The sequence below is a fragment of the Prionailurus viverrinus genome, chromosome D2, assembly GCF_022837055.1.
Source record: "Prionailurus viverrinus isolate Anna chromosome D2, UM_Priviv_1.0, whole genome shotgun sequence".
Taxonomy (NCBI): Eukaryota; Metazoa; Chordata; class Mammalia; order Carnivora; family Felidae; genus Prionailurus; species Prionailurus viverrinus.
Genome location: NC_062571.1, coordinates 64,694,261 through 64,715,224, shown reverse-complemented (window position 1 = coordinate 64,715,224; position 20,964 = coordinate 64,694,261). Strand labels below are relative to the sequence as shown.

Below are 20,964 nucleotides of genomic sequence, written 5' to 3'. Positions count from 1 at the left end.
TTGGATTCCCATTATTGGCTGGGGCAAATGAACCATGGGCAGTGAGGTTCTGGCGGGCTCACCAAATTTTTAATCAAACGGAACTTTGTTTGCCTGATGCAAAGCAAAGCCAGTCACTGAGACAACAAGAATGCAGCAAAGAAAGGGTTTGAGAGGCAGGAAAACAATGAGCCAGGAGAGCAAATCCACCTCCTGGAAAGGGGATAGTCAAGGACCTTTTAAGGTAAAAGAAAGAAGGATGTATGTGTAGAGGAAAGGAGCTATATGACTTTAGAATCAGATAAACTTAATAGTAAAGGAAGGTTAAAGTCACTTTGTACCGGTGCAAATCTTCTGCTTACATGGCCATGGCATACAGGACAAGAGCATGGAGTTCTTGGCATATTGAAGGGTGGATTTTTAGGCCCTTCTACATCACAAGTTCATCCATCAGCCATTGATGCACACCATGGTCAAAGAGAAGGTTGGTGGTCCTGTCTTTGTGAAGGCTTAAGTCCCTGTAAAACAACTAAATCAACATTTTATTATCATGGTGCTAGGCATAAATGTTATCTTACAGAGACATGGTGGCAGACAGCCTGAGAACAAAGAGATGTGGGTGAAAAGTTAGTAGTCCTATTAAACCTTTCATTACTGGTTTCATATATGGGAAGGGGAGTTATTTTTGAATAGTAAGTTAATTATTAGCTATAGATTGATTCAAATGTGCATGATGAAAAACTTACCACTAATGTAAAGCTTTAAAAAACAAAAAACAGGGGCGCCTGGGTGGCGCAGTCGGTTAAGCGTCCGACTTCAGCCAGGTCACGATCTCGCGGTCTGTGAGTTCGAGCCCCGCGTCGGGCTCTGGGCTGATGGCTCGGAGCCTGGAGCCTGTTTCCGATTCTGTGTCTCCCTCTCTTTCTGCCCCTCCCCCGTTCATGCTCTGTCTCTCTCTGTCCCAAAAATAAACGTTGAAAAAAAAAATTAAAAAAAAACAAAAACAAAAAACTTTCTTTACATGCATCTAAGTAATATTATCACAAAGTAGGAGCTGATGGAATTATGGGGCTTTTGACTTCCTTTGGCCAAGTTTAGGTAAAATCCATGTCTATATTTTAATTTATTTATTGAGGGTAAGTAGACAACCTTTGCTTGATCCTCTGGATGAAAAATAACCTTAAATGTTATTAACATGGTTTTGATAAGACAGTGAATAAAAAGTACCAAGACTCCAAGGTGTCTCTAAAATACATTTGTTCCTTTATCATTTTTTTGCTTTTATTAAAAAGTATCTTTATGCAAAAAAGAATAATATAAAACTGCACAGATTAAACGTTTTTAGATGATCTGATGATCATACAGAAGGTTGTAACATTCAAGAAAAAAGAGAAAACCCAATTATAAATGTGCTGTTCCAGTAACATCTGAAAAAAATATGAAGCTCAATTTGAAACCAAACACAAAGGTTTCCTAGTAACTGTGCAGATTTTTAAATTTTTATTTTAGAGAGCATGAATGGGGGAGAGCAAGAGAAAGAATCCTAAGCAGGGTCCATGCTCAGCACAGAGTTCATGGCTGGTATCAATCCGCTGACACTGGGATCATGACCTGAGCTGAAATCAAGAGTTAGACACTCAACTGATTGAGCCACCCAGGAGCCCCTATACAGATTTTTAAGCTTCATTCTGTTACCATTTCTGGAGTCTCTAGTATTGCTTTACTGATCTTGCCATTAATGCCCTTCAAAGCTCATAAACACTGCTCAGACCAAACTTAGCCTTTGATTATCTTTAAAGGACTTGGGTTTTATTTTGTAATACTAAAATTCAGGTTCGTGCACCACACCTGTTGCCTCCCCTCCACACACACAGACTATAGATCTCTAATAAGGAGTTGTCCTTTCTATAAGTCGTTTAGTTCCATATTTTATTTCCCACATGCTTGAGTAATCTACACTTCACTACCTGTACTTAAAACCAAGAAATAAACTATGTGAAATAAGTGGGCATTAGAGGTCTTTTCTATGCTATAAGAGACTAGTGGGTGAAAGGTGAAGTACAGGAAAAAGGCTCCTCCCACTTCTGCTAGGAGTCCCTTCCAGTTAGAGACAGCAGAGGGCTGGTTCTAGGGGAGTGGAAGGTGGGGAGAAGATCTGAAAGGTCATTCTTACTCTCTTCATAGAGGTATCTCTAGGGTCAGGAACATTACTTATTGAAATTTGCAACCACAACACATGAGTACAAAAGAGTTCCGAAGAATCTTTTTTAACATCTCTATGGTTCTTGTATCCATTTAGACTCAAAACTAATCTCTAACCTGAGGAAATATTTAATTTTTATCCTACCACATTCTGGAGAATTCTGCCAGACACTGGTGATCTCTTATCAGTTTGACTATATTCACTGGTAATACCAGATTATTTAGTTCTAAGAACCAGCTTATTAAATCCTCTAATTTCTCAATCTTTCCTACATATAATTTTAGTTAAATACTTTTAGAATTAGATTTAATAAGTATCAGTGGCAAGCAAATGAGTCCATCTGTTTGGACACTGAGAAAACTCATTTTTTTTAAATTTATATGACCAGTAATAAATCTTAAGTTATACCTTTATATTCTCTATGGCAACATTTTTCAAAGTATAGCCCTTGAGCCCTCGTATTGTATCATCCAGTATGATCAGTCACTATCCAAATTCCTGGGTTGTATTGCAGACTCATAATGGGAATCTCAGGAGCAGGGTGAAGAAATCTACAGTATTTTACTAATTGGCTTTGGCAAAGCAGTTACCTGAAGCTAATAAAAAGTCCTACTTTAGCTCCTTTTATTCTGAAGGTAAGATGACACTGACTATTAAATCATTTTTTAGGATTTGCCTATGCTCTCACTTCTGCCATTCCTTTGCCGGTATAATTTTCACCAGGACACTGCTGGTCCATTAGAAGGAGCTTGGGAATTGAACCTAGTCTTGCAAGTCCTGACTGTGTCACTTACTAGCACAGTAAGTGCCCAAGACAGAGACGAAAACCCTTCAAGTCTTTTAGCTGCCTTCCCTGAAAATGGGGTTAATGTTAGTGTCTTTCATTTATTGTTTCATGGCATTTTCGATGCTGGGACTTCTTTGAGGGGTTTTATTGCTATAGTGAGGGAAACATGGCAGGAAAAACAAACATTTTATTCAACCTATTTTTTCTTTAAAATATTTAATATTTCTCTAAAGTGGAAGCAAGAAATGTCAAAACTAGGAAAGCTTTTTAATAAAGGTACTCCCTTTCACAATGGAGACTAACTTGAAAAGCCAGTTTTGTAGTGTCTCCAGTTGTTGAAGATACTGTATGGAATGGTTTTGCTAATGGGTGATAAAACGGCTCACATATGGCAAAATTTAAATTTGTGGATGAAAAAAACTATGTGCAAATCTGTATGGTTACCTAAAGCCAAGGATATAAATATGCAAGCACACTACTACTTGTGAATATGTCAGGAAGTGGTGATTTCAAGTAAGAAATATCATTAAAAGATTGAAATACTGAACTTATAAAACATTTGAGTTTGCCCATTAACAAAGATAATTCTAATAGAATCAAATTGATCCTTTCTTAACAGAGAACCAAAAACCATGTTTAGAGAACTAAGCGTAGTGTTTTATTAAAAAGATAATTTATTGTCAAGTTAGCTAACATACAGTGTATATACACTGTGCTCTTGGCCTGGGGAGTAGATTCCCATGATTCGTTGCCTTTATACAGCACTCAGTGCTCATCCCAACAAGTACCCTCCTCAATGCCCATCACCCATTTTCCCCTCTCTGCTGCTCCCCCCATCAACCCTCAGTTTGTTCTTTGTATTTAAGAGTCTCTTATGGTTTGCCTCCCTCTCTGTTTGAAACTATTTTTTCCCCTTCCCTTCCCCTATGGTCTTCTGTTAAGTTTCTCAAACTTGTCAGTCTTTTTCTGAGTGGGTATTAATAATGCATATTTCACTCTGAAACAATCTTTAGTAGATGCTTGATGAACATTATGCAGTTCTAATGAAAGGAACCTGGTGGTAACTGGCCAAGAAGGCATGTCTTCTCTCACATTTCTTTCTAACAGTTTGCTTTGTTTCTGCAGTTTTGTTCCATTCTAGATAGCAAATAATGACAACATACTCAAAGAGTTTTGAATGATCATATTTGCATTTGTGGCAGTGTTATTCCATTCACATTTGAGTCATACCTAAAGGGCCAGCCTACTGTAATTAGTGGAAGAAGTAGGACACTTTGTCACTCACCTGCTGATGGAAGTTCCTGAAAGAAAATTATCTGTCCATCTGTGTCTCAGGAAAAGCTGTTCATGACTCAAGCATAGGTGACCCACACGATAACCTGTGGCATTTTGAAAATTATGAGTTATTACTAACAAAGTTTGAAAATACTTTTCTTTAAAATTAACATTGCACAGTTTCAGTGTTCCACCTGTCTCAACTGTATTCTCACACACTTGTTTTATGACAGGCTTTCTTAAGCAGAAAAGGGCAAAATCTTACCTTGTGCAGGTATCAACCTTATCTTGTGCCTAGTAACGAATTGAACATGTGAATATTTTGTGGTATATGTCTAGAGGCATGAGAAAATGATTAGAAATCACTTGCTTATAAGTTATATTTTTGCCTTCCACTAATGCAAAATGGAAGAGAAGTAGAATAGTGACAATAATGCTTTCCTGAGGAATATATACTTGACCTTAAAGATAAGCCAAATGCAAAAGGCTTTTATGCGTTCTTGAGGCTGCTTAGATAAACGCTTTGAGTATGTTGTTTCCTTCTGGGACTCTTAATGATAGACTCAATCGAAAGGGTTCTAAACCTACAGTAGCTTTCACAGAATTTGGGATAGGGCTAATGAAACCACAACAAAATGATGATGCACACCACTGCAACAGAGGCAAACAATTACCATTTCTAGGCCTGTTGGAGGGAAAGAGTGAGGCTGTACAACACGAGCCTTTAGAAAATGTTAAGCTCTGAAAGAAAATCTTTCCCTAGGACCAATAAACATGGAGTGCATTCACCAAACACTATAGACAAATCAGTGAAACAGGAGAAGACATAAATCTCTCTTCCACTTCCTAACAGGGCCTCCTGTTGACCAAACTCAGCCGGAAGCCAGAAGGTAAGGAAGCAAGTATCCCAGGGCACAAAGTGAGCAAAGAAGGGCAGAGGGTGAGTCCCAGAGTAAAAGTTCCCCAGGTAAAAAGGAACTTACACAACAAAAGCAGCAAGTTGTTAGATGTGAAGCAAAAATGAGCAAAACTTGATTCTTCTTCTTTATTCCAGGTGACTTTGCCAACTACCAATTTCTATATACTCAGGAAGGAAGTGAGCAGAAACATCCTGCTGAGAAAACCTGGAGCTAACACATGATCTATTTCAAATAGATCTGTGACACGCTTTTGATAGAGAGGACTCTTGGTGAGTGAAACTTTTACTTTGGATATTCTAACTTTAATCAAGGGAACCCAGACTAAGTCAGCTATGTGTTATTTCTGCATTAAAACCCAGATGGGAGTGATGCTTTCCTTTGATGGCAGGTCTGCCTTTGTTGATGCCATGGAGGATAGAGAAAGCATCAAATGATACATTACTTTATCTGCTGCTGACAAGTGTGATACTCTATTTCAGTGTGTGTTATGACTTCTGTTCCTAGAAACAAAGGAAGAAAAATTATTAAGCCGTTAAAAAACCTTTTGAATATTCATAACAATATGCCCATGCATGATTACTTAGAGCAGGAAGTCACTACCAGATAAATAAGTTAAAAATGAATCATTTTTCTTCCTTTAGCCACATTCAGTCAGTTTTGAGGCAACTACTTACAGTTAATTTTCATTATTACTAAATTATTTTCGCTTTGGTGTCTCTGCTAGCAAAGGTGCATAGACTATGGGGAGTCGTCCACATCAAAATTAGCACTTGAACAAATAAAGTGGTTTACTTGTTACATATCAATCATGAATTAATGGGGAATGGAAATGAGCTTTTCTTAATTAGAAATATTCTTAGGAATACTTTTTAAGGGAAGATAGATTAATGACAGATTTCTTAAACACAGTGAAAGAAGAATATGTGTAAAAGGTTTCTTAAAAAATTATGTTGGCCAAGCCTTCATATTATAAACCCGTAAGAAATAGATAAAATTTTCTTGACTCCCATTACAGGATATGTATGGATAGATATAGATCGATCTATCAGTAATTGGTTTATCTGACCAATAAAATTTGTGTGTGGGGGGGCGCCTGGGTGGCGCAGTCGGTTAAGCGTCCGACTTCAGCCAGGTCACGATCTTGCGGTCCGTGAGTTCGAGCCCCGCGTCAGGCTCTGGGCTGATGGCTCAGAGCCTGGAGCCTGTTTCCGATTCTGTGTCTCCCTCTCTCTCTGCCCTTCCCCCGTTCATGCTCTGTCTCTCTCTGTCCCAAAAATAAATAAACGTTGAAAAAAAAATTAAAAAAATAATTTGTGTGTGGAAACTTTATGTATTTAATATAGATGCAAGTGAGATTTGGTGTTACTAATTGACCAGTTAAAACTCTAAATGCTGTGTGTGGATAGATAGATGCAGATATATATAATTACTATGCCAGTGTTTTAAAGTTTATTTTTAAAGAAATTACTGTAAAAATGTTCCTCAAATATTATAGTTAATATGCAAATAAATAGTCTCAATGTCTTCCTATATCTCCCTCCCTATTACTCCCTAGCCTGTGTCCTCTTGACTGCAATAAGTCCCCAGCATATATTATGGATTCTGGATCACAGAACACTACGTTTTGATTCAAAAAAAATAAAAAATAAGGTATACACAATATACAGGCATACCTCATTTTATTGTGCTTCACTTTTCCCTGAGACACAATATTGAATTTAGGTCCGTTAGCTAATCCTATAATGGCCTCTAAAGGAACAGTCACACATCTCTTACTTTTTAAGCTCAGTGAGAAAAGTATGCCAAAAGCCAGGCCTCTTGCACGAATTAGCCAAGTTGTGAATATACAGAAAATTAGAAGTGCAATTCCCGTGGACAGTTGAATGATAGGTAGGTGAAACAACTTTATGGTGAAAGTCTCAGTGGTCTGGAAGGAAGATCAAACCAGCCACAACATCCCCTTTAGCTAAATCTTTTTTTTTTTTTAATTTTTTTTCAATGTTTTTATTTATTTTTGGGACAGAGAGAGACAGAGCATGAACGGGGGAGGGGCAGAGAGAGGGAGACACAGCATCGGAAACAGGCTCCAGGCTCCGAGCCATCAGCCCAGAGCCTGACGCGGGGCTCGAACTCACGGACCGCGAGATCGTGACCTGGCTGAAGTCAGCCGCTTAACCGACTGCGCCACCCAGGCGCCCCTAGCTAAATCTTAATACAGAGCAACACTCTAACTTAAATTCTGTGAAGGCTGGAGATGTGAGGAAACTGCAGAGAAAGAGTTTGAAGCTAGCAGCAGTTGCTTCATTAAGAAAGAAGCCATCTCCATAACATAAAAGTATAAGGTGAAGCAGCAAGTGCTGATGTAGAAGCTTCATGAAAAGATGTAGCTAAGATAATTATTGAAGGCAGTACACTACACAACAGATTTTCAAATTGGAAGAAGGTGTCACCTAGGTCTGTCTTAGCTAGAGAGGAGAAGCCAATGCCTCCTTTTAAAGGCAGGCGGACTCTGTTAGGAGCTGTGGCAGCTAGTGACTTTAAGCTACAGCTGATGTCCATTTACCATTCTGTAAATCCTAGGGCTGTTATAATTATAGTAAATCTCTTCCTCTGCTCTATAAATGTTACAAAAAAGCCTGGGTGACAGCACATCTCTTTACAACATGGGTTACTGACTATTTTAAGCCCAATCTTAAGACCTACAGTTTGGGGAAAAAATCCTTTCAAAATATTACTGCTCATTGATAATGCACCTGGCCACCCAAGAGTTCTGATGTAGATGTACTATGAGATTAATGTTTTGTTTTTTCCCCATGGCTGCTAACACAACATCCATTCTGTAGCACATGGATCAAGGATTCAAATTTTAAATTTCATAAGGCTATAGCTGCCACAGATAGTGACCTGGGCAAAGCCCATTGAACATATTCTGGAAAATATTCACCATTTTAGATCACATTAAGAACACACACAATTTATGGGAAAAGGTCAATCATCATCATTACCAGGAGTTTGGTAGAAGTTGATTCCAAACTTGATGGATGACTGCAATGGCTTTAAGATTTCAGTGGAGGGCATAACTGCAGATGTGGTGAAAATAGCAAGGGAACTAGAATTAGAAGTGAAGCCCAAAGATGGGACAGAATCATGGCATTCTCATGATAAAACTTGAACAGATGAGGAGTTGCTTCTAATGGATGGATAAAGTGGTTTATGAGATGGAGACTACTCCTGGTGAAGATGCTGTGAAGATTCTTGAAAAACAACAAAGGATATAGAATATATGTAGAATTAGTTGATAAAACACATCAGGGTTTGAGAGCACTAACTCTAAATTTGAAAAAAAAAAGTTCTATTGGTAAAATGCGATCAAACAGCCTTGCATGCTACAGAGAAATTGTTCCTGAGAGTCACTTGATGCAGTAAACCTTATTGTTGTCTTATTTTAAGAACTTACCATAGCCACACCAGCCTTCAGCAACCACCACTCTGATCAGTCAGCAGCCGTCAACATTGAGGCAAGACCTTCCACCAACAAAAAAGTTCCAACCTGGAATTTTTTTTAGCAATAAGGTATTTTTAAATTAAGGTATATATGTTGTTTTTTTTTAGATAGCCTATTAAGTATGCAATTGTATTCTAAAATATAGTGTAAACATAACTTTCACATGCAGTGGAAAAGCAAAAAATTAATTTGATTTGCTTTGTTGTAATATTCACTTAATTGCAGTAGTCTGGAATCAAACCTGCAATGTCTCAAGTATGCCTGTACACTGTTTTTTTCTTTTCTTATAGAGAACTCACTAGAACTGGACGCATTGATAACTCAAGAACATCCTCAAGTAGAATTTGTTACTTGTAAGTTAGGAATATATTAGGCTCCAAATACCGACAACAAAACCTTGGATCATCGCAGTTTAAAAGGGAGGATCATTCACTTACTTACGTCCGTCCATACTCTCAAAGATGAAGATATATTCTCTTCACTTCTGCACTATGCTGTGGAGGCACCATGTTGCTTCACATCCACAAGAGAGCTGAAAAAGGAAAGAAGAGCTATGACCCCCACGTGTAACATATCAAAGTGTAATTGCTTTGGTTTATTTGTTGAGATTCCATGAATGTTTTATTTGATAAAATATGATAGAAAATTGTTTTAAGAAACCCTAGGCAAAAAGCTTTCTTAGATCTTTTCCATCAACAACATCTTCAATAGGCTATGCTTTAGTATATTAATTAGAGGAAAAACAAAGTTGTATCTCTCTCACAAATATAAAGCTTTAGCTTATTCTAATTTTGTTTGACAAGAAATCATCCCAGGAAACAATAGAACTGTATCATATGTCATTTGTACATGACTTCACTTATTTTTAGAAATTTATTGTTACAAGTGTCAGTGGATTCTGAGGTAAATTTTATAATTGCAATAGAATGTAAGATTAATTTCCATACCTAGAGGAGAGAAAGAAATATCCAAAGGAATAGAGTTGATTCCACAAAACATAGGTAAAATGGTTAAGATGTCCAAGGCTTCATAGATATGTAATTATATAATACATGTGCCAAGAATGGAAAAAATATATTCATACATAAGACTAGAACCCATAAAATTAGCAAAATATCTAATATAACACAAAATATAAGAATGAGAGAACTTAGATTGGGAGCAAATAAAGACATACTTTATGCAAATAGGTAGAAAATTAAGTCAAAATGAAAGTCTTTAAGCACTGAAATATTATAGAAGTGATAGAAGTCCAAACTCTCCATAAGCTTATAATAGACCTGTAACAGACAACAAAGGGATTTTTTTTTTACATTACTCTAAAAATGTTAATTCATAGTGTATGTTGTTAGTTACTGGTCTCTTCTAGAAAAATTCCTTTGTACTATTGTCTCCCACTCTAAAAAGCCTATTGTGGTTAAGAGACACAAGACTGACCCAAAGAAATGTTTTCAAAATTCTAGAGAATTCAAACACATTTAAAGCTCTCACTGTGTACCATTCTCCATGCTGAGTAGAGAAAAACATACAAAAACTATACCAGGTATAGTACATACCATTGTGAATCCTTACAATTAAGTTAGAAAATTAAAATATAGAAATATAAATGGAAATACCCTTCAAGATATTGCTCTACAATCTGAAATACTGGATGCACTCAATGAATGTGAGTTCTTAATTTTCACCATGTAACAATATTATCCCAATTTTTCAGACTGCTTGGGTTTGGGGAGTTACTTACATAGTGTTACACCACAAATAAGCAGTGTCAGTGTTTAGACAGTATCTGTTTTTCTTCACTTATTGAGATGATCATGTTCTAAACTATTGTACCATAATATATCTTAAATAATAAAGTTATTTTAGATCTTTCTGTTCATCAAGCTTCTCCCCACCCCCCCACCCCAGCCAATGCCATTGTCTCTTCTTAACAAAGAAAATTAAGAGCTTGCGTTAAAAACTCGGGAACGGCCATTTTTTTTCTTCCTCAAGATAAGAAAGGAAATAAAAATAAATAGAGATGCAAATAAAAGTGCCAAATAATTCTATCACTGTTTTCCTTGGGGTCAGTGATTTTGACTTTCTGTCTCTTTCTCTTTCCTCCCCTGTGCCTTCACTTTTCCCTTTATTACCCCAACATTTTCCATTTTGGCAAACAATTTTTCCTGCATGTCTACATTCGGTAAAGAAGTATTAACCTTTTTAGTTATTTTTTTAGAATGTTTTCTTGTAAATCTCAGGTCATAGGATTGTTGCATCTATCTATTAGGAATGGTCTTCTAAGAATACTAATGACCTTTAAACTACCCAATTTAATGGAAAATCTAGTCCTTACATATCTAGACATTAACAGGATAGTGGACACTGTTGATGTCAATGTATTTTTTTTCTTGAAATTCTCTTCTTTCACTAGAAAGTGAATGTTTTCTGTTTATTATCTCACTTTCTATAAGTGTACACTGCATTCCTCTCTCCAATTTTCTTTTTGGCAGAGCTCTCCTGGAGGCTTTCCTTCCCTGTCTTTTCTTTTTCTGAGTCATTCCATACATAGCTCTATGATATAGCCTCTATAACAATGACTTTATATCTTTGGTTCTGACCTCTCTCTTGAGCTAAAACATTTACCCTCCAGTGAATCCATTCTTACACTTCTTTTGAACCTGAAAATCACAAGGTCCCTTACTAAACTCCTATCTTTTCACCCCAATCCTATTTATTGTCCTCTTTTGTCCTTAAGCACTCTTCACATTTTGTTATTTTCCCCTTACAATCTATCTCTGCCCAAATCTGCAATATATCTAGTCCTGACCTCTGCTAGCTTCTTGTTTCACCTTTTCAGGAGATAGCTCAATGTGAATGCTCCTTGAACATGTCAAACTCTAAAATTATATATGTACTACATATATATAGTATATGTTTACATATACATATATGTAGTATATACATATATGTGTATGTATGTGTATGCATATATATGCATGTATGTGTGTGTATATATGTATAATTTAATAATATGTATAATTATAATGTATAATTATACTAATTATACATTATAATTAATAAATATAATGTTTCCACCACAAAATTTCGACATCTCTGTACCACACAGACCAAGAGAGACCACATAGGAAGAGTAAGAGGAGGGACTACACACTGACCACATTGCCCATTCCTCTAGGCTAGCACAGTATCATGCCACTGAGCATGCTATTCTCCTAGTGGGAAAACAGAGCCCAGGGTACACTTCCAGACCCCCAGAATTGTGGGTCACTTTATTGGAAGTACCCACTCTGGTCTTGCCCCACAAGAATTGCAGGGGGATCTGTGGACCTTGACCACTAGAAATCTAACTGTAACAGAGAAGGAGGGGAAAGATTTGCCACAACCAGTATTTGGATCTTGGCAGACCAAATTCCTACCCATAGCACCTAAACAGTATTCCTGACCAGCAGTTTTGCTTATTAGTAGAATCAACAGCACAGTCTGACTAGGTAACCTGATGGGTGCTATTCTGTATAATTTAGGTTCTCAAATAAAGAGATTTGCAAGTTCCAGAGTCTGCTCTGCCCTGACCAGGCATTGGAGTTAAGTCACAGCCCTGCCTGTTGCTAATTGAAGCTCCCAGCCTTACATGACCAGAAATCCTGGCCAGAACACCTAAAACATTGTGTAGACCAACTTTTTCACTGAGCAGAGAGAATGGCAGCAGAGGTGATAGTCTGCATAGCAAAGTCAATGGCTCTGTTTGGCCAAGGAGATTGGGGCAAAGGTTGCCTTGATTCAGTAATACGCACAAAAACTTTATCAGCCTTAAAGCAAGTTCTTTTACTGCCATTGGACAGGGAAACTAATGGGTAGCCCCACCTATTGCTGAAAAAAATATTTCAACCTGCCAGACCAAAGAACCTAACCAAAGCACACAGCAAGCTGCACTGCCTATCCAACAGCCATACATATAGTGGCATATAAACACAGAGAAAACCTGTGTCTCTTTCCATTTGCAGAGCAAAACCACTGGCTCTATCTGGTCAGAAAATTCAGTGCATAGTTTTGCCTGTTTCAGGTCCCCCAGAAAAATTTGTGCAGTCCCTGGGACCCTTCTTGCTGACTTGCCAGGGCAGAGAAGCTAATTCATAGTCTCACTGCTCAATATAGTACCAGTCTTGACTGATAATAAGCCTGACCAGAAAACCCAGGTGACTGCAGAACCTCTCTAGTAGTTTTTTTTTTTTTTTCTAGGCAGGGAACCAAGCCATCAAACATAGCTAATTATTCTCAGCCGGCAGCACCCTCCTACTCCAAAGCTCAGAAAGTGACCTTGACCCAAAATAAACCTGATAGCAAGTCCTACCTGCCTAGAAGATGCATCTAGAAAACCAACTGACCTGACTAGAGAAGAATGGTCTATGTCAAAGCAAACCTGTAAAGGCTGGAAGTGGCGACCACTTACTCAGATGCATAGATAACAATGTAAGGAATCAAAGATCATGACAAATTTGGTAAACATGACATGACAAATGAATCTAATAAAGCTTGACTCTAAAGAAATGGATAAATATGAACTGCCACACAAAGATTTTAGAATAATCCTCCCCTTGATGTTTAATGAAGTATAAAAACAGACAAAAAACTGAACAAAAATAGGAAAACAATACATGAACAAAATGAGAATTTCAGCAAGGATAGAGACCATCAAAAACCAACAAATAAAAAATCCTAGAGCTAAAAAATACAGTGACTATACTGAAGACTTTAGAAAAGAGCCCCAAAGCAGAGTCAAATATGGGAAGGAAAAAAATAAAAAATAAAACACTCAAATATAAGAAAGGACATTTAAAATTATCCAATTAGAGGAGCAAAAAGAAATGAACAAAAGTAAAGAAGTCTATAACACTTATGGGACACAATCAAATTGACATTATCCACATTATGTGAATTCTAGAAGAGAAAGAACCAAAAGTATATTTTAAATTATAGTGGCTGAAAGTTTTCCAAAACTGGGGAGAAAAATGAACTCTTAAATCCAGAGGACTCAAAAACCACAAATAGGTTGAACCTGAATAGGACTACACTGAGACACATTAAATTGTCAAAAGTAAAGGGAAGAATCTTTAAAACAGCAAGAGAAAAGAGAAATTACATGTGGATTTCACAACAGAAATGTTTCAGGCTGGGAGAAAATGAGAGGGTATATTCAAAATACTGAAAAATAAAACTCTCAAGCAAGTATTCTATACTTGGCAAAGTTGTCTTTCAGAAATGAAGGAGAGATAAAAACTGAGAAAAATGATGTTAATTGAAATTGTAAAAGCATAGGAAGGCAGTATAAGGCTCATGGATATTGGTGAATACATAAAAGTAGATTCTATAATATGGTAATTTGGGTGTGTAATTTATCTACAATTGTAGTTTAAAATTGATCGTAACTACAATAATCTGTTATTAGTTACACAATATAAAATATGTAAACATTAATAATCTAAAATATGAGGGGAAGTTAAATTGTAAAGTTTAGGAATTCTATTCAGTGAAGTTATCAGTTTAAATAGGGTATTATAATTTTAAGATATTTATGTAAACCTTATGAGAACTGCAAGGGAAAAATCTATAGTAGATATACAAATAAACATGATAAACAATTTCAAAGCTTACTGATACCAAAAGATATCAACACACACACATACACACACAACAGGAGGATATAAGGAATAACTAGTCTACAAAGCAGTCAGGAAAAAAAAAACAGCAATAGTAAGTCCTTACTTATCAATAGTACTTTAAACATAAATGGATTCAATTCTCTAATCAAAAGCTTTAAGAATACCTTAAAGGTAAAATTATGAAAAAAAAATTCAAATTATGGCTACAAGAGACTCACATTAGCCTTAGAGACACACAGAGTTAGAGAAAGAGAATGGAAAAAGTTATTTCAAGAAAATGGTATCAAAAGAAAAAAAAAGCAGTGAAGCTATATTTACATCAGGAAAAAAACAGTAGACCTTAAGATACAGAGAGAAAGAAGATTATTAAATAGTGATGAAGGGGTCAATACACCAACAACATAATGATTGTAAATATTTATATACTCAACTCACAGAACACAAATATATGGAGCAAAAAATAACTGAAGTAAAAGGATAAATAAACAGCATTATGACAGGTGGGGACGTTAGTACCCTACTGTCAATAATGGATAAATAGATCATACAGGGAATCAATAAGGAAATAGTGCATTTGAAAAACACTATAGATAAAATAGACCTGTCAGACATATACATAATGTTTATCAGACAACAGGGGAATACACATTTGTCTCAACTGCACACGGAACGTTTTCTGGAATACACAACACATTTTAGCAGGTTAAAAAAGATTAAAGTATCTTCTCTGACCACAATGGTAGAAAAGTAGAAATTCAAAACAGGAAGAAAACTGGAATGTTAATATGTATAAGGAAATTAAACAGCACTCTCAACAGCTAGTGAACAACAACAAAAAAAATGAAAATAAAGGGTAAATTTAAAAGTACCTTGAGAAAAATGAAAATGGAAACCCAACACACCAAAACTTATCCAGCAACTACAGTTTTAGGAGGGAATTTTATAGCAATAAAGGCCTACAAAAAAACAAAACAAAAGATATCAAATAAACAAGTCTATACCTTAAGAAACAAAAGAAAAAAAACTGAGCCTAACAAAAGAAAAAAAAAAAAAACTAAGCCTGAAGTTATCAATAGGAAGGAAATAATAAATCATAGAACAAAAATAGAAAACTGGAAAACAATACAACAGATTAACCAAAAAAAGAGTTGGTTCATTGAAAAGATAAACAAAAACGCAAATCTTTTTACTTAGATCAAGAAAGAAAAAAAGGACACATTCAACAAAATTATAAATTAAAAGAGACATTTCAACTAATACCATAGAAATAAAAAGATCACAAAAGGTCAACTATACATCAACAAACTAGACAAACTAGAAGAAATGGAAAAATTATTGGAAATATGCAAACTACCAATAATGAATCAGAAAAAAATAAGAAATTTGAACAGACCAGTTACTAGTAAGCAGGTTGAATAAGTAATCAAAAATCTCCCAATGAAAAAAGCCCAGGGCCATCTGGGTGGCTTGGTTGGTTAAGCATCCAACTTCAGCTTAGGGCATGATCTCATGGTTTGTGGATTTGAGCCCCACATTGGGCTCTGTACTGACAGCTCTGAGCCCAGGGCCTGCTTTGGATTCTCTGTCTCCCTCTCTCTCTTCTCCTCCCCCACTCATGTTCTCTCTCTCTCTCTCTCTCTCCCTCCCTCCCTCTCTCAAAATAATAAACATTAAAAAAATTAAACAAAAGAAAGAAAAAAAGCCCAGAATCAGATGTACTGACAGGTGAATTTTAGCAACATTTAAACAAGAATTAATGGCAAGCCTCCTTTATGTTACAGAAAAAATTGAAAAGAAGGAAACCCTTCCAAATGAACTTATTTTATGAAGTCAGCACTGTCTGATACCAAAGTCGGGGGGGGGGGGGAAGACCAAAAAAACAAAACAAAACAAAACAAAAAAACCACAAACAAACCACTACTAGAAAAGAAAACTATAGGTCAGTATGCATGAGGAATACAGATACAAAAATATCAATAAAATACTAAGAAGTTGAATTATTAGCAATTAAAAAAAATTTCATGATCAAGTACGATTTATCCCTGGGTTTCAAAGATGGTTCAACATATACAAATCAGTCAATATAATAAATCACATTAATAGAATGAAAGAAAAAAAATCACATTATCATCTCAATAGATCCAGAAAAAGCATTTGACAAAATTTAGTATCCATTAATGATAAAATCTTCTAACAAATTAGGTATAGAGTGAAAATACCTTAGCACAATTAAGGCCATCTATGACAAGCCCACAGCTAACATCATCTTCAATAATAAAAGAATGAAGACTTCCCCTCTAAGATCAGTATCAAGATAAGGGTCTCACTCTCACTACTCCTACACAAGAGTATTAGAGTCCCAACTTGACCAATCAGCCGGGGGCGGGGGGGGGGGGGGCAGGCATTAGAATTGGAAAGAGAGAAGTAAAATGGTCTCTATTGGCAAGTACCATGATGTTATACGTAGAGAGAAAAACCTAAAGACTCACACTGAAAATATTAGATCAATGAATTTAGTAGTTGCCAGGTACAAAATTAACATAAAAGTATATCAGTGTTATACAGTAACAACAAAGTATCTGAAACATAAGAAAATTATTCCATTTACAATAGAATTTTAAATAAAATATTTTTGAAAACATTTAGCCAAGAAGGGGAGTGCTATACACTGACAACTATAAGACATTGATGAAAGAAACCAAAGTCACAAATAATGGAAATGTATTTAATGTTCATGAATTGGAAGAACTAAGATTGTTAATACATCTGTGATACAGAAAGCTACGTATAAATTCAATTCAATCCTTATCATAATTCCATCATAATTCTAATGGCATTTTTTTGCACAAGTAGAAAAAAATCCTAAAATTTATACAGAACCACAAAAGACTCCTAATTATCAAAGAAATCCTAAGGGGGCTGGGAAACAATAACAAATCAGGAGGTATTACAATTTTATTTCAAGCTATGTTATAAGCTTTAGCAATAAAAACAACATTACTGGCATAAAAACAGCAAAACAGACCAGTGGAATAGAATCAAGAGCCCTGAAACAAACTCAAGCATATGTACTCAACTAATATTTGACAATGGAACAGAAAAGATAGTCTTTTCAATAAATAGCACTATTATTAGAAAAATTGTATTTTCACATATAAGAGAATGAAACTGTACAACTATCTTTTATCACTTACAAAATTAACTTGGAATATACACAAAGAAATGAATAACAAAGTAATTAATAGTAATATTAGTAGGGGGGTTTAAAAACCCATTTACATCAATGGAGAGATCATCCAAATAAAATTAACAAGGAAACAGTGGCTTTGAATGACACATTAGACCAGACATATCTAACAGATATATGTAGAACCTTCTATCCTAAAACAGCAGAATACATATTTTTTTCAAATGTACGTGGAATTTGCTCTAGAAGAGGTCACGTATTACATCACAAAACCAGTCTCAACAAATTAAAAAAAAATCAAAGTCATACCATGCATCTTTTCTTAGCACACTATCAAACTAGAAATCAACCATAAGAAAAAAATCTAGAAAGAACACAAATACATAGAAGTTAAATGATTTTCTGATATATAAAACTATAGTAATCAAAAAAAGTATGGCACTGGAACAAAAATAGACACCTAGATCAGTAGAACAGAATAGAGAGCCCAGAAATAAACTCATGATCGTATATCAATAAATCTTTGACAAAACATACAAGAATATGCAATGGCGAAAGAGTCTCTTCAACAAATGTTGTTGGGAAAACTGGACACTACATGCAAAAGAATGGAACTGGACCACTTTCTCATACCGTACACCAAAATAAACTCAAAATGGATTACGGACCTAAATGTGAGACCAGCAACCATAAAAATCCTAAAAGGGAGCACAGGCAGTAATTTCTATAATATTGCCTATAGCAACATTTTTCTAGATAAGTCTCTTAAGATAAGGGAAATAAAAGCAAAGATAAACTCTTGGGACTACATCAAAATAAAAAGCTTCTGTACAGCAAAGAAAACCATCAACAAAACTAAAAGATAACCTATGGAATGGGATAAGATATTTGCAAATGATATATCCAATAAGGGTTAGCATCCAAACTATATAAAGAACTTTACAACTCAACACCAAAAACAAAAACAAAACAAAAACAGAAACAAAAACAACAAAAAGTAATCCAATTAAAAAATTGGTAGAAGAACTGAACAGACATTTCTCGAAAGAAAACAAACAGATGGCCTACAGAAACATGAAAAGATGCTCAACACTTATCATCATGGAAATACAAAGCAAAATCACAATCACATATTACCTTACACCTGTCAAAATGGCTAAAATCAAAATCACAAGAAACATCAAGTGTTGACAAGGATGTGGAGGAAAAAGAACCCTCATGCAGTGCTGGTGGGAATGCAAACTGTTGCAGCCACTGTGGAAAACAGTACGGAGGTTCCTCAAAAATTTAAAAATGGAAATAACATACAATGTAATTATTCCACTACTAGGTATTTACCCAAAGAAAAGAAGAACACTAAATTGAAATGCACTCCTGTGTTTATTGTAGGTTATTTACAATAGCCAAATTATGGAATATAAATATATATAAGTGGAAAATATAAAGTCACAAAAAAGAATGACATCTTACCATTTGCAACAACATGGATGGATCTAGAGGGTGAATGCTGAGTGAAATAAGTCAGAGAAAAATAGCATATCCTCTTACTCATATACGAAATTTAAAAAACAAATGAGCAAAGGAAAAAAGAGAGAAACCAAAAAAACTAACTCTTAATTATAGAGAACTGATGTCTTCCAGAAGGAAGGTGGGTGAAGTATGAGTGAAATAGGTAAGGGGGATTAAGAGTACACATATCATGATGAGCACTGAGTATTGTATGGAATTGTTGAATCACTATAATGTACATCTGAGACTATTATAACATTCTATGTTAACTATACTGGAATTAAAATTTAAAAAATAATGAACTTGAAACAGATTAAATACTTAAATGTAAGACTGGAAATCATCAATTCTAGAAAACATAGGAAAAAAAACTCTTTGGCATTGGTCTTGACAAGGACTTTTTGTGTATGATACCTAAAGTACAAAGAACAAAATCAAAAGTAAAAAGAAAAAAAAATGGGTAGGGGTGATTACAGCAACCTAGAAATTTCTGTAAAGCAAAAGAAACGTTCAACAAAATCAAAAGACCATCTGTTGAATGGGAAGTAATATTTGCAAACCAGAGAGGAATTAAGATGGCAGAGAAGTAGGAGGATGCTGGGCTTTCCTGGTCCTCAAATACAGCTATAAAGAGGTCAGATCATGTGGAACACTTCTGCAGAGTGTGAGAAGAATCTCCACTGTTGGAGAGAGACAGCATGGCTGGTACAAGACTTACTTCAACAAACAGGTCAAAGCACACCTAGTTAAAGGTCCAAAAGCTCCACCAATACAAGCAAGGAGGAGCTCTGTGGAGGACTGGCCAGTGGGAGAGAGCAGCCAAAATGAAACAGCAGAGTACAAACAGCATACACCAGAAACATTTCCTGAAGTGCCATGCCTTGGACAGTTTATGGCTCTTTTTAAAGATAGCAGAACTCTCAGGTGCAGGAAACATAACAAGTTTTTATAACATGCAAAAGACAGAAACTTAGCTAAAATAACAAGACAGGAATTCTCCCCAAAAAAAAGGTCGAGAAGAAATCACAGCCAGGGACTTGCTCCTAAAAGATATAAATAGTATATGTGAACAAGAATTTAGAGCAACTGTCATAAGACTAATAGCTGAACTAGAAAAAAAGCATAGAACACACCAGAGAAACTCTTCCTGCAGAGATCAAAGACCTAAAAACTAGTCAGTTTGTGTCCTGCATTAGGTTACTCACTGACAGTGCAGAGCCAGCTTGAAAGTCTTTCACAGAGAGTGAAATTCTCTCTCTGCCCCCTCCTGATGTGCACTCTCTCTCTCTTTCTCCCCCCATCTCTATTTCTCTCTCAAAATAAATAAACTTTAAAACTAGTGAGGCTGAAATGAAAAATGCTATAACTGAGAAGAAATACTGACTAGATACAATCACAACAAGAATTAAAGAAGCAGAGGAAAGAATAGATAATATGGGAGATAAAATTATGGAAAATAATGAAGTTGAAAAAAGAGGGAGAGAAAAATACTAGATGATGAGGGGAGACTTGGAGAATTTAGTGACTCCATAAAATGAAACAATACCAATGTCATAGGAGTCCCAGAAGAAGAAGAGTGGGAAAAGGGGGCAGAAGGTTTATTTGAACAAATTATAGCTAAGAATTTCTGTAATGTGGGGAAGGAAACTGGCATTCAAGTCCAAGAGGCAGAGAGATCTCCCCCTAAAAATAAAAAACAGGTCAAAACCACAACATATCATAATAAAACTTGCAAAATACAAAGATAAAGAGAGAATTATGAAAACATATAGGGACAAAAGGTCCTTAAACTACAAGGTTAGACATATAAGTTTAGCAGCAGACCTGTCCACTGAACCTTGGAAGGGCAGAAGAGAGTGGCAGGAAATATTCAATGTGCTGAATGGGAAAAATATGTAGCCAAGAATTCTTTATCTAACAAGACTGTCATTCAGAATAT

At 35.7% G+C, this 20,964-nt stretch overlaps 1 long non-coding RNA gene across 1 annotated transcript in view; it reads left to right on the top strand.

The window, feature by feature from the left end:
• LOC125148255 (uncharacterized) overlaps nucleotides 1-10,580 on the top strand; it is a 108,933-nt gene extending 98,353 nt beyond the window's left edge. Inside the window, exons 3-5 of the long non-coding RNA XR_007145472.1 lie at nucleotides 5,299-5,433; nucleotides 8,615-8,737; nucleotides 8,960-10,580. This is a non-coding gene — a long non-coding RNA (uncharacterized LOC125148255). The remainder of the gene's footprint in view (nucleotides 1-5,298; nucleotides 5,434-8,614; nucleotides 8,738-8,959) is intronic.
• The last annotated feature ends 10,384 nt before the right edge of the window (nucleotides 10,581-20,964 follow it).